The sequence below is a fragment of the Hyperolius riggenbachi genome, chromosome 5, assembly GCF_040937935.1.
Source record: "Hyperolius riggenbachi isolate aHypRig1 chromosome 5, aHypRig1.pri, whole genome shotgun sequence".
Classification (NCBI taxonomy): Eukaryota; Metazoa; Chordata; class Amphibia; order Anura; family Hyperoliidae; genus Hyperolius; species Hyperolius riggenbachi.
The window spans coordinates 439,914,193-439,931,820 of NC_090650.1; the positions used below are offsets into that span (position 1 = coordinate 439,914,193).

At 43.4% G+C, this 17,628-nt stretch overlaps 3 non-coding genes across 3 annotated transcripts; all 3 read left to right on the forward strand.

The window, feature by feature from the left end:
- The first annotated feature begins 9,140 nt into the window (after positions 1–9,140).
- TRNASTOP-UCA (transfer RNA opal suppressor (anticodon UCA)) lies at positions 9,141–9,228 on the forward strand. The gene has a single exon. It is a non-coding gene; the product is annotated as a tRNA-Sec (tRNA).
- Positions 9,229–14,544: 5,316 nt separating this feature from the next.
- TRNASTOP-UCA (transfer RNA opal suppressor (anticodon UCA)) lies at positions 14,545–14,631 on the forward strand. Its single transcript has one exon. It is a non-coding gene; the product is annotated as a tRNA-Sec (tRNA).
- A 2,259-nt stretch (positions 14,632–16,890) lies between these two features.
- TRNASTOP-UCA (transfer RNA opal suppressor (anticodon UCA)) lies at positions 16,891–16,977 on the forward strand. The gene has a single exon. It is a non-coding gene; the product is annotated as a tRNA-Sec (tRNA).
- Positions 16,978–17,628: the final 651 nt, after the last annotated feature.

A 17,628-nucleotide genomic window follows, 5' to 3' on the forward strand; every position in this document is an offset into this window, starting at 1 on the left:
GGGGGGATCCATTTGTGTGCTCAGTTGTATGGCCGTGCAGTGAGCTATTAAAGCTGCAGAGCCCTGAATTGTAAAAAATAGCTTGGTCACTTGTAGTAGTGCTCACCGCCAGGTCGTGATCACGCTTACGCGTGGATTCTCGACCATTTTGACGCATTCCGCCTCGGACACGCTAAACCGTGAGTAGATTTTCAACCACGAAAATCTTCTTCGGCTTCGCGTGAATGCGGACAGAAATCCGCATTCACGCTCGTGAAACCCGGTGCTGAAGTCGTGGTTTGCGGAAATGCGTCAAACTATGCGGAAGTGACACATTGCAGGCCAATCAGAGGGCCCCAGCCAGGCCCTAGCAACCAATCACAGGAGGGGAGCTATGCCCTCCCCTCCTGAATATAAAGCGGCGGCCATGATGGAAAAGCTCTGTCCTTGCTAGACTGTGGTGCTGAGAGGATTATCTCCAGGCCATTGTTGTTTGAGCAAGTGCATTTATTGTGTTAAAAACAAAGCGTTTTTTTTTGCTAACACTGCTCTTATACTGTACACAGTTAGCTAGTCAGTGAGTGATTGCTGTAGTTAGTTGTAGTCAGTGTAGTGTAGTGGGAGTGTGGGAGTCTAGTGATTATTTAACTGTGTGTAGTGCAGGCAGGTTCAGTGCTGCAGTGTAGTCAGTGTAGTGGGAGTGGGGATTATCTGTGTGTAGTGCAGGCAGACAGGTTAGTGCAGCGGCAGTGTTCACTTGTATATTCCAGTGACAGTTATACACTTGTACTATTTGCAGGCAGCCAGTCACACCGCCGGCACCGCCACTCTCTGCCAGCGCTGTTCATTCATTCTGTCAGTGACCTTGTGCCGTGCCCAGTGCCCACTGCTCGCTCGCTGGCATATAAGCATCTCATTACACAGTGTGACATCCTTGTGTGCCCACTGCATCCTTCAGTGACCTAGTTGTATATCCAGTGCCCACTGCTGTGCCCACTGCATCCTTCAGTGACCTTGTACTGTGCCCACTGCATCCTTCAGTGACCTAGTTGTATATCCAGTGCCCACTGCTGTGCCCACTGCATCCTTCAGTGACCTTGTACTGTGCCCACTGCATCCTTCAGTGACCTAGTTGTATATCCAGTGCCCACTGCTGTGCCCACTGCATCCTTCAGTGACCTTGTACTGTGCCCACTGCATCCTTCAGTGACCTAGTTGTATATCCAGTGCCCACTGCTGTGCCCACTGCATCCTTCAGTGACCTTGTACTGTGCCCACTGCATCCTTCAGTGACCTAGTTGTATATCCAGTTCCCACTGCTGTGCCCACTGCATCCTTCAGTGACCTTGTACTGTGCCCACTGCATCCTTCAGTGACCTAGTTGTATATCCAGTGCCCACTGCTGTGCCCACTGCATCCTTCAGTGACCTTGTACTGTGCCCACTGCATCCTTCAGTGACCTAGTTGTATATCCAGTGCCCACTGCATCCTTCAGTGACCTTGTACTGTGCCCACTGCATCCTTCAGTGACCTAGTTGTATATCCAGTGCCCACTGCTGTGCCCACTGCATCCTTCAGTGACCTTGTACTGTGCCCACTGCATCCTTCAGTGACCTAGTTGTATATCCAGTGCCCACTGCTGTGCCCACTGCATCCTTCAGTGACCTTGTACTGTGCCCACTGCATCCTTCAGTGACCTAGTTGTATATCCAGTTCCCACTGCTGTGCCCACTGCATCCTTCAGTGACCTTGTACTGTGCCCACTGCATCCTTCAGTGACCTAGTTGTATATCCAGTGCCCACTGCTGTGCCCACTGCATCCTTCAGTGACCTTGTACTGTGCCCACTGCATCCTTCAGTGACCTAGTTGTATATCCAGTGCCCACTGCTGTGCCCACTGCATCCTTCAGTGACCTTGTACTGTGCCCACTGCATCCTTCAGTGACCTAGTTGTATATCCAGTGCCCACTGCTGTGCCCACTGCATCCTTCAGTGACCTTGTACTGTGCCCACTGCATCCTTCAGTGACCTAGTTGTATATCCAGTGCCCACTGCTGTGCCCACTGCATCCTTTAGTGCCGTTGTACTGTGCCTGGTGCATCCTTCAGTGACCTGCATTGTCCTCCTCCTCCTGACTCAGTCGCTTCCCGCTGCTGCACTCTGCGTTCACACTGCCCGGGTCACTGGGTGCATTTAATTTTTTGGCCAGCACTATGACGCTGTGCTGCTACTACTACCACCAGTATGTTGCCATGGTCCTTCTGTGCTGCTGCTGCTGCTGCTGAACTGAACGCCCGCTTTGTCCTCCTCCTCCTCCTGACTCAGTCGCTACCACGGTACCACCAATGCACTCTGTCTGCGTTATCACTGCCCGGGTCACCGGGTGCATTTAATTTTTTGGCCAGCACTATGACACTGTGCTACTACTACTACCACCAGTATGTTGGCATGGTCCTTCTGTGCTGCTGCTGCTGCTGAACTAAACGCCCGCTTTGTCCTCCTCCTCCTCCTGCATCCTTCAGTGACCTGCATTGTCCTCCTCCTCCTGACTCAGTCGCTTCCCGCTGCTGCACTCTGCGTTCACACTGCCCGGGTCACTGGGTGCATTTAATTTTTTGGCCAGCACTATGACGCTGTGCTGCTACTACTACCACCAGTATGTTGCCATGGTCCTTCTGTGCTGCTGCTGCTGCTGCTGCTGCTGCTGAACTGAACGCCTGCTTTGTCCTCCTCCTCCTCCTGACTCAGTCGCTACCACGGTACCACCAATGCACTCTGTCTGCGTTATCACTGCCCGGGTCACCGGGTGCATTTAATTTTTTGGCCAGCACTATGACGCTGTGCTGCTACTACTACTACCAGTATGTTGCCGTGGTCCTTCTGTGCTGCTGAACTGACCGCCCGCATAGTCCTTCTCCTGACTCAGTAGCTACCACCACTGCACTCTGCGTTCACACTGCCCGTGTCCACTGACAACTCTGCTGCGATGTCATTGCTAATTGCTGCAGCGGCTCATTGCTCCTCCAGCGGTACCTTCGCCGCCAAGTGCCATTGGAACTCGCCTTCATCTCTTTGATTGCTTAACGCGTTTATCCCTTTTTAAAACCACGTATTACCAATTAATAGCCCCATTTACAGTGGTGATTTATCTTTAAAAGCCATTAAAAAAAAAAAAAAAAAAAATTTGGAATTTTTTTTGTTGAAGTTATGTTGCCCCTTATCACCTCGATAATCCATGCAATTTGGGGGATTGTAGCATGTATGGGGGCTTTGTTATTAACGTTAAAAGAAATTCCGCCTCCGGGCGGGAATCCACGCGTGATTACGCCATTCAAGGCAGAAAATCCGCGTGGTTGCGTGGACGCGGACGAAAATCCGCATGTGACGGGGCCGAATGCGGATTTTTTTTTGCGACCACGCGGATTGCCGAATTCGTGGATAAGGCACATCCAAGCACCACTAGTCACTTGTGGCCAAATAGTAAAACTACATCCAAAACATTTTTTGTATACAAATACATACTATTATATTATAAACTAACTCATTACCTCCCACACTCCCCAATTAATTTATTTTTGTAATAAAAAGAAAAAAAAATTACAATAAAAAAAATACATAGTTACCTTAGGGACTGAACTCTTTAACCACTTCAGCCTACAGCGTGGAAAATCTCATGCATCCGAGCAATGTTTACCTCCCATTCATTCGTCAATAACTTTCACAATTAACTAATCACAATTAATTGATCTATATCTTGTTTGTTCCGCCACTAATCAGGCTTTCTTTAGGTAGTACATTTTGCTAAGAATTATTTTTTTCTAAATCCATTTCAACAGGAAGATTAAGAAAGAAATGGAAAAAAATCATTATTTCTCAGTTTCTGGCTATTGTAGTTTAAAAATTAATATACGCTACCGTAATTTAAACCCATGTATTTTATTTGCGTATTTGTCCCACTTATTACGCCTTCTAAATTATGTCCCTATCATAATTTATGGCGCCGATATTTTATTTAGAAATAAAGGTGCATTTTTATAATTTGCGTCCATCACTATTTACAAGTTTATAATTAAAAAAAAAAAAAAAAAAATAAGATACTCTCCTGACATGTATATTTAAAAAGTTCAGACCCTTAGGTAACTATTTATTTAATTTTTTTTTTAATTGTAATTTTTTTTATTTTTTTTATTAAAAAAATGTATCTGGGTGATTTTAGTTTGGGAGGTAAACAGCTATTTTTAGGTGTAATATAATGTAATTCTTTATTTTAAAAAATGTATGTGGGTGCAGTTTACTATTTGGCCAGAAGATGGCCACAGTCAAAAAAGTTCCTGGACCGTACGATCACGCTGCCAGGAACTATTAGGTGGCTGCAATTTTTTTTTCCGGGCAGAAATACTGCACTCTCTGCTTAGAAAGTGTTGGTATTTCTCTGGGGGGCTTAGATCGGTGAATGGGAATTATATTCCCATTCACTGATTGGGGGGCTAGCGGCAGGCAGCAGGAGCGCGCCCCCGATCGCGCGCACCACGCTGCAAGAGCAACACAGTCTATCTGGACGGATATATCCGTCCTGATAGGGCCAAGTGGTTAAATATTTATGTCAGGAGGGTACAACACTGTTACTTTATATGCTATGGGCTTGTAATTAGGGATGGACGCAAAACTGAAAAAAATGCACCTTTATTTCCAAATAAAACATTGGCGCCAAACATTGTGATACGGACATAATTTAAATGGTGTAATAACCGGGACAAATGGGCAAATACATTTTATGGGTTTTAATTACAGTAGCATGCATTATTTAAAAACTATAATGGCCGAAAACTGAAAAATAATGATTTTTTCCCCACATTTTTTCCTATTTTCCCATTAAAACACATTTAGAATAAAATAATTCTTGGCATAATGTCCCACCTAAAGAAAGCCTAATTGCTGGTGAATAAAACAAGATATAGTTCATTTCATTGCGATAAGTAATAATAAAGTTATAGACGAATTAATGGAAGGAGCGATGAAAGGTGAAAATTGCTCTGCTGCTCAAGGGGTAAAACCCCTTAGTTGTGAAGTGGTTGAACAATACCAGTTGCCTGGCAGTCCTGCTGATCTATTTGACTTCAGCAGTGGCTGAATCACACGCCTGAAACAAGCATGCAGCTAATCCAGTCTGACTTCAGTCAGAGCACGTGATCTGCATGCTTGTTCAGGGGCTGTGGCTGAAAGTATTAGAGACACGGGATCAGCAGGAGAGTCAGGCAACTGGTATCATTTTAAAAGGAAAGATCCATATCCTTCTCAGTTTAGGTTCCTTTTAAAGGGGAACTGAAGAGAGAGGTATGTGGAGGCTGTCATGTTTATCTTATTTATGGAATACCAGTTGCCTGGCAGCCCTGCTCTTCCTCTGCCTCTAATACTTTCAGCCATAGCCCCTGAACAAGCATGCAGCAGATCAGGTGTTTCTGACATTATTGTCAGATTTGACAAGACTAGCTGCATGCTTGTTTCTGGTGTTATTCAGACACCTCTGCAGCGAAACAGACCAGCAGAGCTGCCAGGCAACTGGTATTGTTCAAAAGGAAATAAACATGGCAGCCTCCATAGTCTTCTCACTTCAGGTGTCCTTTACGTGATGCATCATTTGTGCATGCTTTCTCTTTTTCCCTGCGTACGAATCCAGAGGTAGTCTATCGATTTTTAATTGACTACTTTTTCCCTTTCCAAATTTGTGGACAGTGAAGCACTGCAAAATACCTCTAGTGGAAACAATTCCTAAGGGAGATTCATAAATAGTCTGTCAGGAGAGGTGCGGTAGGCAATACTTACTGTTGGGGGGCTGCTCACTAACCCCCATCTTTATGCTGGCATTCTTTGTAAAATTCATCCCATGCACTGATGAGGACTAACCAACTGAAACAGTCTGTATGCATGTTGGATTATTGTGGCTCTGTAATATTAACAAGCTGACACATCATTGCATTCCAGCGGATCTGGAGGTGTGGCTAGCTTAAAGGGAAGGTTCAGGGAGTCTGCAAAAAAAGTAAAAATCCATATCCACTTACCTGGGGCTTCCTCCAGCCCGTGGCAGGCAGGAGGTGCCCTCGCCGCCGCTCCGCAGGCTTACGGTGGTCTCCGGTGGCTGACCCGACCTGGCCAGGCCCGGCTGCCAGGCAGTGTTGCCAACTCATCCCTTTAATTACTGACACATCTAAGTTATACAGGTTCTGGGGCTACTTACACATAATCAGTGCATTAACTGCATCTCTACCTAGCCACGAAACCTGTATAATTCATATGTGTCAGTAATTAAAGGGATGAGTTGGCAACACTGCTGCCAGGTCGGGCTCTTCTGCGCTCCAATCTGCGCCTCACGGGGGTGCGCTGACGTCATTGGACATCCTCCGGGCTGTACTGCGCAGGCGCAGCCCTGCGCCTGTGCAGTGCAGCCCAGGGGACGTCTGATGACGTCAGCGCGCCCGCGTGGGACGCAGAAGAGCCCGTCGTTGGAGCGCAGAAGAGCCCGACCTGGCAGCCGACCTGGCCAGGTCGGGTTGGCCACCGGGAGCCTGCGGAGCGGCTGCAAGGGCACCTCCTGCCTGCCACGGGCTGGAGGAAGCACCAGGTAAGTGGATATGGATTTTTTTTTTTTTTTTGCAGACTCCCTGAACCTTCCCTTTAAGGGACAACAAGGGATAATTTGCATAATCAGCAGTGATGCAATGGGAAACCTCATATGCTCACCCCAACTTCAATCATCTAAAATTCCCTCACTTTTAAAAGGCAGAACACCTGAGCAATGCTTCCTTTGGCCAGTGCACACCAAAAACCTCTAGCAGATCCACAAAACGCTAGAGGTTTTTGAAGCAGATTTCAGAGCGATTCTAGGCATGTGCAGAGAGGTTTTCTACACACGCCTAGCGTTTTTGGAGCGTTTTTTTTTTGTAGCAGATTTCATATATTGTTACAGTAAGGCCCCATTCACACTTCGGCAAAATGCTCAAACGCTAGAGCTTTTTAAAAGCGCTAGTGTAATGAAACCCTATGGGCCCGTTCTTACTTAGGCGATTTGCACTAATCGCCCAAAAACGCTAAACGCAAAAGCGTAGCCTGCACCATTTTCAGGCGATTTCCCGGCGATCGTGTTTCAGTGCTATAGAAGCGCTAAATGCGATCGCTAAAAAATCGCCGGGTGTGAATGGTGATTTTTTGGCGTTAATCGACAAAATACGCCAGAGCAAAACACTAGAAAAAGCGCTAGTGTTTTGCGATCAGCAAGTGTGAATGGGCCCTATAGCTGTTACTGAACAACTACTGTAACAAAAACGCCTGGAAAACCGCTCTGATCTAGCGTTTTTCACAGCGGTTTTCCACTTTCCTATACTTTAACATTGAGGCAGAAACGCCTCAGAAATCTAAAAAATGCTGCAGCCCCCGAGTTTGCGTTTGTGGAAAAAACGACCCGCTCTGGTGTGCACCATCCCATTGAAATACATTAGCCAAGCGGTTTTCTATCCCCAAGCATTTTTAAAAACGCTACAGAACCGCTCTGGTGTGCACCAGCCCATAATACATTCACTTCCTTCTTATTCACGCAGTGCACACAGGGGTTAAGCAATGTATGGCAATTAGGGATGGTCGGAATGGCAATTTCCGATTCTGCGGTAAGTCCGCATTCCGCCATTGCCAATTACCGATTCCGCTTTCCGCTACCAATTTCCGCATTCCAATGCGGAATTTCCGCTGGAAATCGTGGAAATTCCGCCTGAATTTAACATCAATTTTCTCAAAAACGATAAGGTCTTTTTGAAAACTTTTTTTGCATCTTGTTCAGAAGATGCTGGTTAATAAACCCTGAAAATTTCGTGTTTTTCGGACTTGCGGGGGCTTTGCTATTAACCGCTAAAGTTGGCGGATTTTTACTGTAATGTAAAATGCAGAAAATAGGCAGATGCAGATTTTCTGCATTTATATTACAGTAAAAATCCGCCGACTTTAGCGGTTAATAGCAAAGCCCCCTTAAGTCCTAAAAACACCAAATTTTCAGGGTTTATTAAACTGAATCTTGTGAACGAGAAATCCGCCTACCGCACTTGCATTACTGATTTCCGCATTCCGATGCGGAAATCCCATTTCCGATCGGAATTTCGGAAATTGCATTTTCGCGGAATCCGAATGAGCATTCCTAATGGCAATCGGTGTTGCTTGCAAGTGTTCTCCAAAATCATTTTTGCATTGAAAATCCTATTTTCAATTCAGGAAAATTTTCGAAAAAAAAAGTGCCAAAATGTTCGCATTTTCAAGTTTTTTACGAAAATGCAAAAAAAAAAAAAAAAAAAAAAAACAAAAACCTCAGTATTTTTACCATTAAAATGTGAATAATCAATAATTTTTTTTGCAAAAACACAAAACCGATATTTTACAGCGATAATTCGTGAAAATCACACAAAAATAAATAAAAAGTATTTTAGATGATGTTTTAACTCAAATATTGAATTGTACATTGTTTTCACAAAAATGAATGCCAAAAGCAATATTAGCATTTTCACTCAACACTGATGGCAATCTCATATGCACATTGTTTAACAAACAATTGTCTGCAGATCCAATCCGCCAAGATGGGTATGGAAGATTGAGAGACAAATATATTTTATTTCTACCGTTTGGGGACTTTTGCAAAAAAATTTTTTACAAAGATTCTCTGCGGATCGATCTTTGATCTTTTGTTTTCCAAAGACTTTTATCTTACATGTGTAAGCACCTGGGGACAACTACTGCCAATTTTGAGTGATTCATTTGCAAGCTGGAGATATCTGCACCTTATTGCTGATCTTTGTTGCTGGGCGTCTGGCAGAGAACTCCTCAGTGTTGCTGAGCTTTGCTCAGTGGGGTTTGTACTGACTGTCCCTTTATATGCAGTGAGTTCCCACAATGCTTTGCTGCTTTATATGCAAATAAGGTGTACAATGTTTAGCTCATAGGATATTTTATTCCCTTCCAAAATGTGGCAAGCGTGTCCTTAAAATAAATAAGATAAGCTCTGATGTATGTTTCCATGTACCTATATTATAGTATGGGAGGAAAAATACAATATCAGTATCTCTCCCTAATGTGTAATGACCGGCCACACCAGTCCTTATATAGCAGACACAAAGCAGTGTAACATTGCCCAGATGATCCTCAGTGGTCTGGGGTGCAGGCTTCAAACCTGTAGCTGTCTAGCGACAGAGTGGTTCAATTCCACCTTCTGGGGTGAGTGAGGAGGAGTTAGAAAGGCTAAACTCTTTAAATACGTACAGGGCACATTTCTCTTTGTTTTCCATGTATCCTGTGCAAGAGTTCAGTTCCACTTTAAAAGATACACAACAGCATGAAAATAAGAAGAAAATCTGACTTGTACATTGAATATATAAGTCAAAATGTCTTCTTATTTGCATGCGGTCTAGCGCCAGTTCTGCCCGAGCCTCCATTCTCCCGTGCCAGCTAGTTTCGTTACCGCCTACTTGCAAGTCGACGGCAACAGCACCTGTGTGCCCGGCTACGCAAAGCTTTCTTCGCGTTCCAACACGCAATAGCCTCCTGCACTAATAACGCAGGACGCTATAAAGGGCGGGGACGTGAAGAAAGCTTTGCGTAGCCAGGGGCACACAGGTGCAGTTGCCTTCGACGGCGGTAACCAAACTAGCTGGCCCGGGAGAGCGGTGGCTCGGGCAGGACCGGAGCGGGACAGGGCGGCTGCTGGGGGCTTTTTTTTTAAGGAATTTACAGTTCCGCTTTACGTTGTATGCTACACACGAATAGACCAAACCTAGAGTGTTTAAAAGTTATGAAGATGTAAAATTTTTTTTTTGAAGCAGATGAACTAATCTTACATGATTTGGTTCATCCTTCTAAAAATAAAAAAAGATCTGATTTTACAGAAATTTTATATCATTTTATAATAATCTGATTTTAAAGAAATTGTATAAGAACGATTGCTTGTCCAGAAAAATTGAAAGCTTTCTTTTACCCCCAATAAAAAATCCAATTTCCTGTTTTTTTGTTTTTTGTTTTTTCTCGATATAAGTCAATCTGGAGTGGTGGATTTTTCTAATCAATTTTCATAAAAATGGAATGGTGTAGGGTAGATGGTCAAATTCTTAATGTATAGACACACTTTGTGTGTGGTACATTGGCCAGATTGTTTAAATGTTACAATCAGAAAAGCTGATTGTAATTCTCCAATTGAAGAGAAATACAGTAATTGTATGGTGTATGGCAACCTTTTTGGCCATTTTTCAAACGCAGACGATTTTCAAAATCCCCCACAAAACACTTGTCCAATGATTCTCTATGAGAATGTTCATATCAGCGCATTTCGTCCGCTTTGCGCTCAGTCAGCACAAAGCGGTGCCTGTACCATATTTGGGGAGTTTTTGCTCTAATGGAAGGTATAGGAAGAATTCTGAACGTTAACAAAATCGCTTTGTGTAGCAATTGCATTCGCGATTTTAAGAATAAATAGATCATATTTATTATTTTCAGAGTCAATGAGCTCACTCCCTGACTTGCGTCAGGGAGTGAATTAAAAAATCGCTCTGCAAAAACGCTTTAGAAAAGCGCTTTAAAAAAACCACAGCATGCAGGCAAGCACCGGGAAGCGCTAAAATAAATCATGCACAAAATTGCAAAGCGCTTGCATTTGCGATATCAATTTCAGATGTGAATAGTGCCTAAAGGTGACCAAGGGCCAATCAGCTGGCAGCTCATACACTGCAGGCTGATCCCCGATCACTTTCAGCATTAATTCTCTTATGCAGGTGCCTCAATGCCCCCCTCCCCCCATATATTAAAGAGACACTGAAGTCTCAAAAAACCCCGTTTTTACTTCATAGTCTTCTTTAGCAGTAATGCCCTACCTGAAAGGCAGCATCCCAATGGCTGAAATCGCAATTAAAACCCTTGAAATCCCCAGGGGAAGATTTGGGGCTCCTTTCGAGTAGAGGGAGAGCTTTGCGTTGTAGCTCCGCCTTTACTCCCATCAATCTTCACTGATCGCCGCCTGTTCCCGCCCCTCTCAGTCTTCTTTCACTGAGAGGGGTGGAGAGAGGCGGCGATCAGTGGAGATTGACGAGCATGGAGACAGAGCTACAGCCTAAAGCTCTACCTCCCCCGGGCAGCAAATTCCACGACAAGGAAAGTCATGGATTTTTGCCCCGGGAGTGAGGGGTGATTAATTGTGATTTCAGCTGCAGGGATGCAGCGTTTTAGGTAGGGCATTAGTGCTAATGAAGATACTGCAGAAAACCGTTTTTTGGGGGGGTTTTTTTTGAAGACTTGAGTCTCTTTTCATACTCACCTGTTCCAGCGGCTGCTGGTGCCCAGATACTGCAGCTCCATTTGTGTGCCACGTGGGATGTGAAAAGGGGAGCTGGAACAGGTGAGATTTTATTACACGGGCACATTAACATATAAGGGTACAGCTGCCAGAGGTTCCATCGCGTTTGTCGCTGCCACAATATCGCACACTGTTACCACCAAACACCTGATGACCAGGCCAGCTCCAGATTTCCCAGCATGTTCAATCAACACATTTGACTGATTTTGGCCTGAAATTGGTTGGATCGTTGATCAGACATGCTTGACTTTCATTCAATTCAATAAAATTATCCTATAGGATGGTCAATCGGGCTGCAAAATCAATAGATGTATGGCTAATTGGCCACCTTTAATCAGGGCTGTGGAGTCGGTACAAAAATCTTCCGACTCCTCAGTTTATGAAACCACGACTCCAGGTACCCAAAATGTCTCCGACTCCTCAACTCCGACTCCTTAGTCTAATACTTACCAGGGCTGTGGATTTTGTATAAAATCGTCCGACTCCTCAGTTTATGAAACCACCAACTCCAACCCTGACTACCCAAAATTTCTCCGACTCCTCAACGCCGACTCCAAAGCCCTGACTTAGAGATGGCCAATTAAATGCTAATAACTCCAGCTTACATGTGTAGATGTAATGCAAATTGTATGCAACTGGAATTGGACCAATCCCAATTGGTGATATAATGCATTGGGGCTTAGCAATCGACCGTAAAATTCGGCCCCACAGAATTCAATTTCTGCTCATCCTCATTTACAAACTGATGTTTCCTCCCTGGCAGAATTGTCTCCACCCCTCCTGTGAAGAGGCAGGCAATGATAGGCTAATAGTTTTGGATTGCATGCAAATCTACTGCACATTGTACAAAGCTTGTGATTGGCCAGTCGCAGACACTTGCTGCAGAGTTTGAGTGACTCAGTTGCAAGTAGGGCTGATCAACGATATGCAAAAACTTCAGAGTTTATGCAAATGTATGTATATTTTTATGCAAATATATGCAGCTTGAAGATGAACCAATCAAGTGTTCCATTTTCAAGCTGCATATATTTGCATAAAAGTGTACATAAATTTGCATCAACTCAGAAGTATTTACATATCATTAATCATCCCTAGTTACAAGCAGTTTGATTCTTATTGCTGATCTTTGCTGCTGGGCGTCTGGCAGATAACGCCTGAAGCTACGTACACACATACGACAACGATCGTTCGTGACGAAAGAACGGCCTAAGTAAAGTTAGCTTTTAAAGGTGTGTAACGATCTGATCGTTAGAACGAACGTTACATCACGTAAAGCAACTATTGCGCATAAAAATGAAAAGTTCAATGGAGAAATAGCGAAATGCGCATGTCAAGCCTAGTACGAATGACCGTTTTCCAACGATTTACTATTTTTGCAAACGATCGTCGTTGGAAAAAATCCACCAAGCTAGATCGTTCGATTTTAAAGTGATCCTTAAGTCTAAAAAAAAATGAGATTTACTCACCTGGGGCTTCCCTCAGCCCCCTGCAGCCGATTGGTGCCTCCGTAGCCCCGCTCCGATGCTTCTGCACCCGCCGGCGAACATTTCTGGTTTGGCCTTGTGATTTTCTCCCAAACGCAAACGCGGGTCCTGCAGCATTTCTGAGGTGATTCAGCCTCAATGGGTATCATTCATAAACAGGCTGTCGGTAGTGCGGGAAAACACCGTTCTTCTCCGCAACCGGTAATTAAGACTTCTGGGTGGCCATTCATAAAGAAGTCTGCCTGTTGCGGAAGAAGTGCGGAGGTTTTCTGGAGGAAGCTGGCGGTAGCGTGGCAGTAGGCATGCGGAAACTTAAAAGCTGCCCGATTCCCTCCCTGCGCTGCTCTGTCTGATGCTGCTTGGGAGGTCCCTCCCATTCATTTATATGTATGCCGCCCGCCTATCGCTACTGTCGAGCAAGCGGTATTTTCCTTCCGGATACCGCTTGCTCTAATCTTTATGAATGGATGTGTTTGTTACTTTTTCTAGATTAATCTAGAAAAACTCCGCACAAGGCGGAAATGTATCGCTCTGTCACCTTTTCATGCGGAAAGAGCCTTTATGAATGGGGCTTATGCTGAGTGGTCGGGAAAGTCACCGGTGTTAAGCATTTCCGCATGCGGAAATGCTTTATGAATGATACCCAATGTGAAGTGTAGGGAAGTGGAAAATCTCTCTGAAAAACGCTAGATCAGAGCAGTTTTCTAAGCGTTTCTGTTACAGAAGTTGTTCAGTTACAGCTCTACTGTACCAAAAAAAAAAAAAAAACTCTACACCAAAACACTCCAAAAATAAAATAATAATAATATATGTGCAAATACTTCAGAGTTTACGCAAATGTATGTACATTTTTATGCAAATATATGCAGCATAAAAATGGACCAATCAAGTGGGTATCCCTAGTTGCAAGCAGTTTGCATGTAAGGGCTGGTGCACACCAAGAATGCTTCTGAGCGCTATTAAAAACACCAGTGCTTTGAAAAGCGCTTGGTTAATGTATATGAATGGGATGGAGCACACCAGAGCGATGTAATTCTCTCCCAAACGCGGGTCCTGCAGCATTTCTGCTGATTTCTTCTAAGGCGATATCAGGTATGTAAGTGGCTGACTCAGTCCTGACTCAGACAGGAAGTGACTACAGTGTGACCCTCACTGATAAGAAATTCCAACTATAAAACACTTTCCTAGCAGAAAATGGCTTCCGAGAGCAAGAAATAGAAAAAAAACTGGAATTTCTTATTAGTGAGGGTCACACTGTAGTCACTTCCTGTCTGAGTCAGGACTGAGTCAGCCACTTACATACCTGATATTTAACTCTTTCAGGCAGAGAAAGAAAAAAAGGAACACAGCACAGTTATTTGTGGTCTAGGCACTGTACATACACATGTCTATCTCATCATGTCACATGCCACTTCTGGTATCCTTTAAGCATGAACTCTATTGTGACTGTCCCTTTAGATGCAGGGAGTTCCCACAATGCTTTGCTGCTTTATATGCAAATAAGGTGAACAATGTTTATCTTGAAGGCTGTTTGTTTCCTGACAAAATGTGGCAAACATGTCCCTAAAGTAAATAAGAATCAGCACTGATATGTGTTTCTATGTACTAATTATAATATGGGAAGAAAAATGCAATATCAGTATCTCTCCCTAATGTGTAGTTACCGGCCACAGCAGGCCTTATATAGCAGACACAGAGCAGTGTAACATTGCCCAGATGATCCTCAGTGGTCTGGGGTGCAGGCTTCAAACCTGTAGCTGTCTAGCGACAGAGTGGTTCAATTCCACCTTCTGGGCGATGGATGTTAGTTGTAAGCGACATAAAAAGAGCCCTATCTGGAGTGTTTCAAAAATGTAAAGTTTATCTTCTGAAGCAGAAGAACTGTACTTATGTGATTTTGTCAATGTTGAGTTTATGCAAATATTGTAATTTTTTATGCAAATATATGCAGCTTGAAATCAGTCCAATCAGCTTAAACCTGGGTGGGATTTGATTAGTCCAATTTCAAGCTACATATATTTTCATAAAAAATTACATACATTTGCATAAACTCAGAAGTATTTGCATATTATTGATCATCCCCAGTGGCCACACATGATGCAATAAAATGCTCTGACTTTACAGAAATTTGATAAAAATAATTGGTTGTCCCCCAACAATTGAAAGTTTTTTGTTGATTTCAGCGAGAAATCGATCAAATTTCCCGTTTTATTTCTAATATAAGTCGATCAGGATTGGTGAATTTTTCTAATTGTCATGAAAATTAAACAGTGTGTGGTAAATGAATGTCTAAAATGATTGCCGACAGATCAGTACATGTAAGAAATGTACATGACTGTCGGCAATAGTTTTAGACATTGATTGTTTGGATAAAGTTGTATTTATTGTATTTTTCGGACTTTATATATTTTCTCCTATATTTGTGTTAAACACTCTGTTGGTACTGGAACATTAACGTTTATGGGCACTTGATTTGCTCTGAGGAAGTAGGCGAGTTCCCACGAAACGTGTTGCCTGTGTTTTACACCAATAAATAGTTCATTTTACATGAACGTGTCATTTATTGAGGTATTCCACCTCAAGTTTTCTTATTTTATTTGTTTTTAGAGCATTTTATACTCATAGGGTGCCTCTTTCCCCTTGTTCTGTGTCTTACTCCCCCCCCCCCCCCCTCTCCTCTCCCTCCCAGTGAGGGGAGTTCCTTACAACTGACCCCAAGTGGAATTCCTCCACTTTATAGGTGGTCAGAGTACATGTGTTTTTTCCAAGAGTGCGACCGCTCCCAGGATCTCTGGTATACCTGAGTGGAGTTGGGTTTGTGTATCCCCACCTGCCTGAAGTGCCAACATTTGGGCTTCCATTGTCTCTGTGTTTTTTGGTTCTAGTGGTTTTCCACTGTATTTCCTGTCATTTACAGACTGCTGTTTTCCCCCAAGCAGGATTATCATGTCCCCTCCTGTGCAGAGGCGGGCAATGATCTGCTAATAGTCCTGGATGGCATGCAGATGTACTGCATATTGTGCAAAGCCTGTGTTTGGCCAATCAAAGACACTTGCTGCGGAGTTTGAGTGACTCAGTTGCAAGTAGGGATGCTCAATTATATGCAACTATTTCAGAGTTTATGCAAATGAATGTACATTTTATGCAAATATATGCAGCTTAAAAATGGACCAATCAAGTGGTCCAATTTCAAGCTGCATATATTTGCATAAAATGTACATAAATTTGCATAAACTCAGAAGTGTTTACATATCATTGATTATCCCTAGTTGCAAGCAGTTTGCATCATAGGGCTGGTGCACACCAAGAGCGCTTCTGAGCTCTTTTAAAAACTCCAGTGCTTTGAAAAGCACTTGGCTAATGTATATGAATGGGATGGAGCACACCTGAGCGATGTGATTCTCCCCCAAACGCGGGTCCTGTAGCATTTCTGCTGATTTCTGTGGTGATTCAGCCTCAATGTTAAGTATAGAAAAGTGGAAAATCGCTCTGAAAAGCGCTAGATCAGAGCGGTTCTCCAGGCGGTTTTGTTACAGAAGCTGTTCAGTTACAGATCTACTGTAACAAAAAAAACACAAACTCTACACCAAAACACTCCAAAAAGTGCTAGGCAGGATTAGAAAATCACTCTGCACATGCCTAGAATCCCCTAGAAAAATCATTTCAAAAAGCGTTTGCGATTACACTAGCGCTTTTTGGTGTGCACTGGGCCTTATTGCTGATCTTCATTGCTGGACATCTGGCAGAGAACTCCTGAGTGTTGCTGAACTTTGCTCAGTGTGGTTTGCACTGACTGTCCCTTTAAGGCATAGAGTTCCCACAATGCTTTGCTGCTTTATATGCAAATAAGGTGCACAATGTTTAGCTCATAGGATATTTTATTTCCTTCCAAAATGTGGCAAACGTGTCCTTAAAATAAATAAGAAAAGCACTGATGTATGTTTCCACGTACCTATTATAGTATGGGAGGAAAAATACACTATCAGTATCTCGCCCTAATGTGTGGTTACCAGCCACACCAGGCCTTATATAGCAGACACAGAGCAGTGTAACATTGCCCAGATGATCCTCAGTGGTCTGGGGTGCAGGCTTCAAACCTGTAGCTGTCTAGCGACAGAGTGGTTCAATTCCACCTTCTGGGCGATGACTGCTGATATGTTTTATGCACACAAAAAGCCATCCCTGGGGTGTTTAAGATTTATGAAAGTGTAAAGTTTATCCTCTGAATAATGTTCAGCAAAACTTTTCACATAAACTTTGCGAAAATAATGTTAAATTTGCCTTTCGAGATAAACTGCCCCTGAAAATCATTTTGTATTAAGATTGTATTTTTTTTTTTTTTACAAATTGTGGTAATAAAAAAAAAACTATTTCCCACTTTTTCGTCAATTTTGGTGCTAAAAATAAAAGTTTTAGAAATTTTTGCAAAATTCGTTTCCTTTGATCATTTTGCAAAATACAATGCATTTTCATGAATATTTTCTCGAAATGATAAATAGCATTTTTGATGTGAAAATGACTTTGGCGAAAGTTAGCAAGCAGCACGGCCTCCAAAGCTGATTGCTAACTTGAAGAGATCTGTACTTACATGATTTGTTAAAGGATACATGAGGTAAAAAATAAATAAATGCTGACCTAATACCCAGGGCTTCCTCCAGCCTCTTGAAGTCTCTGTGTCCCTCGTCGCAGCTCCATTGTCAGTGCTTTCTGTGAACATGGCACTGGGGGCCGCACTGACGTGGCCAGGAGCGTTCTGCACAGGGGACCACAGAAGAGTGGCTGTCAGCGGAACTA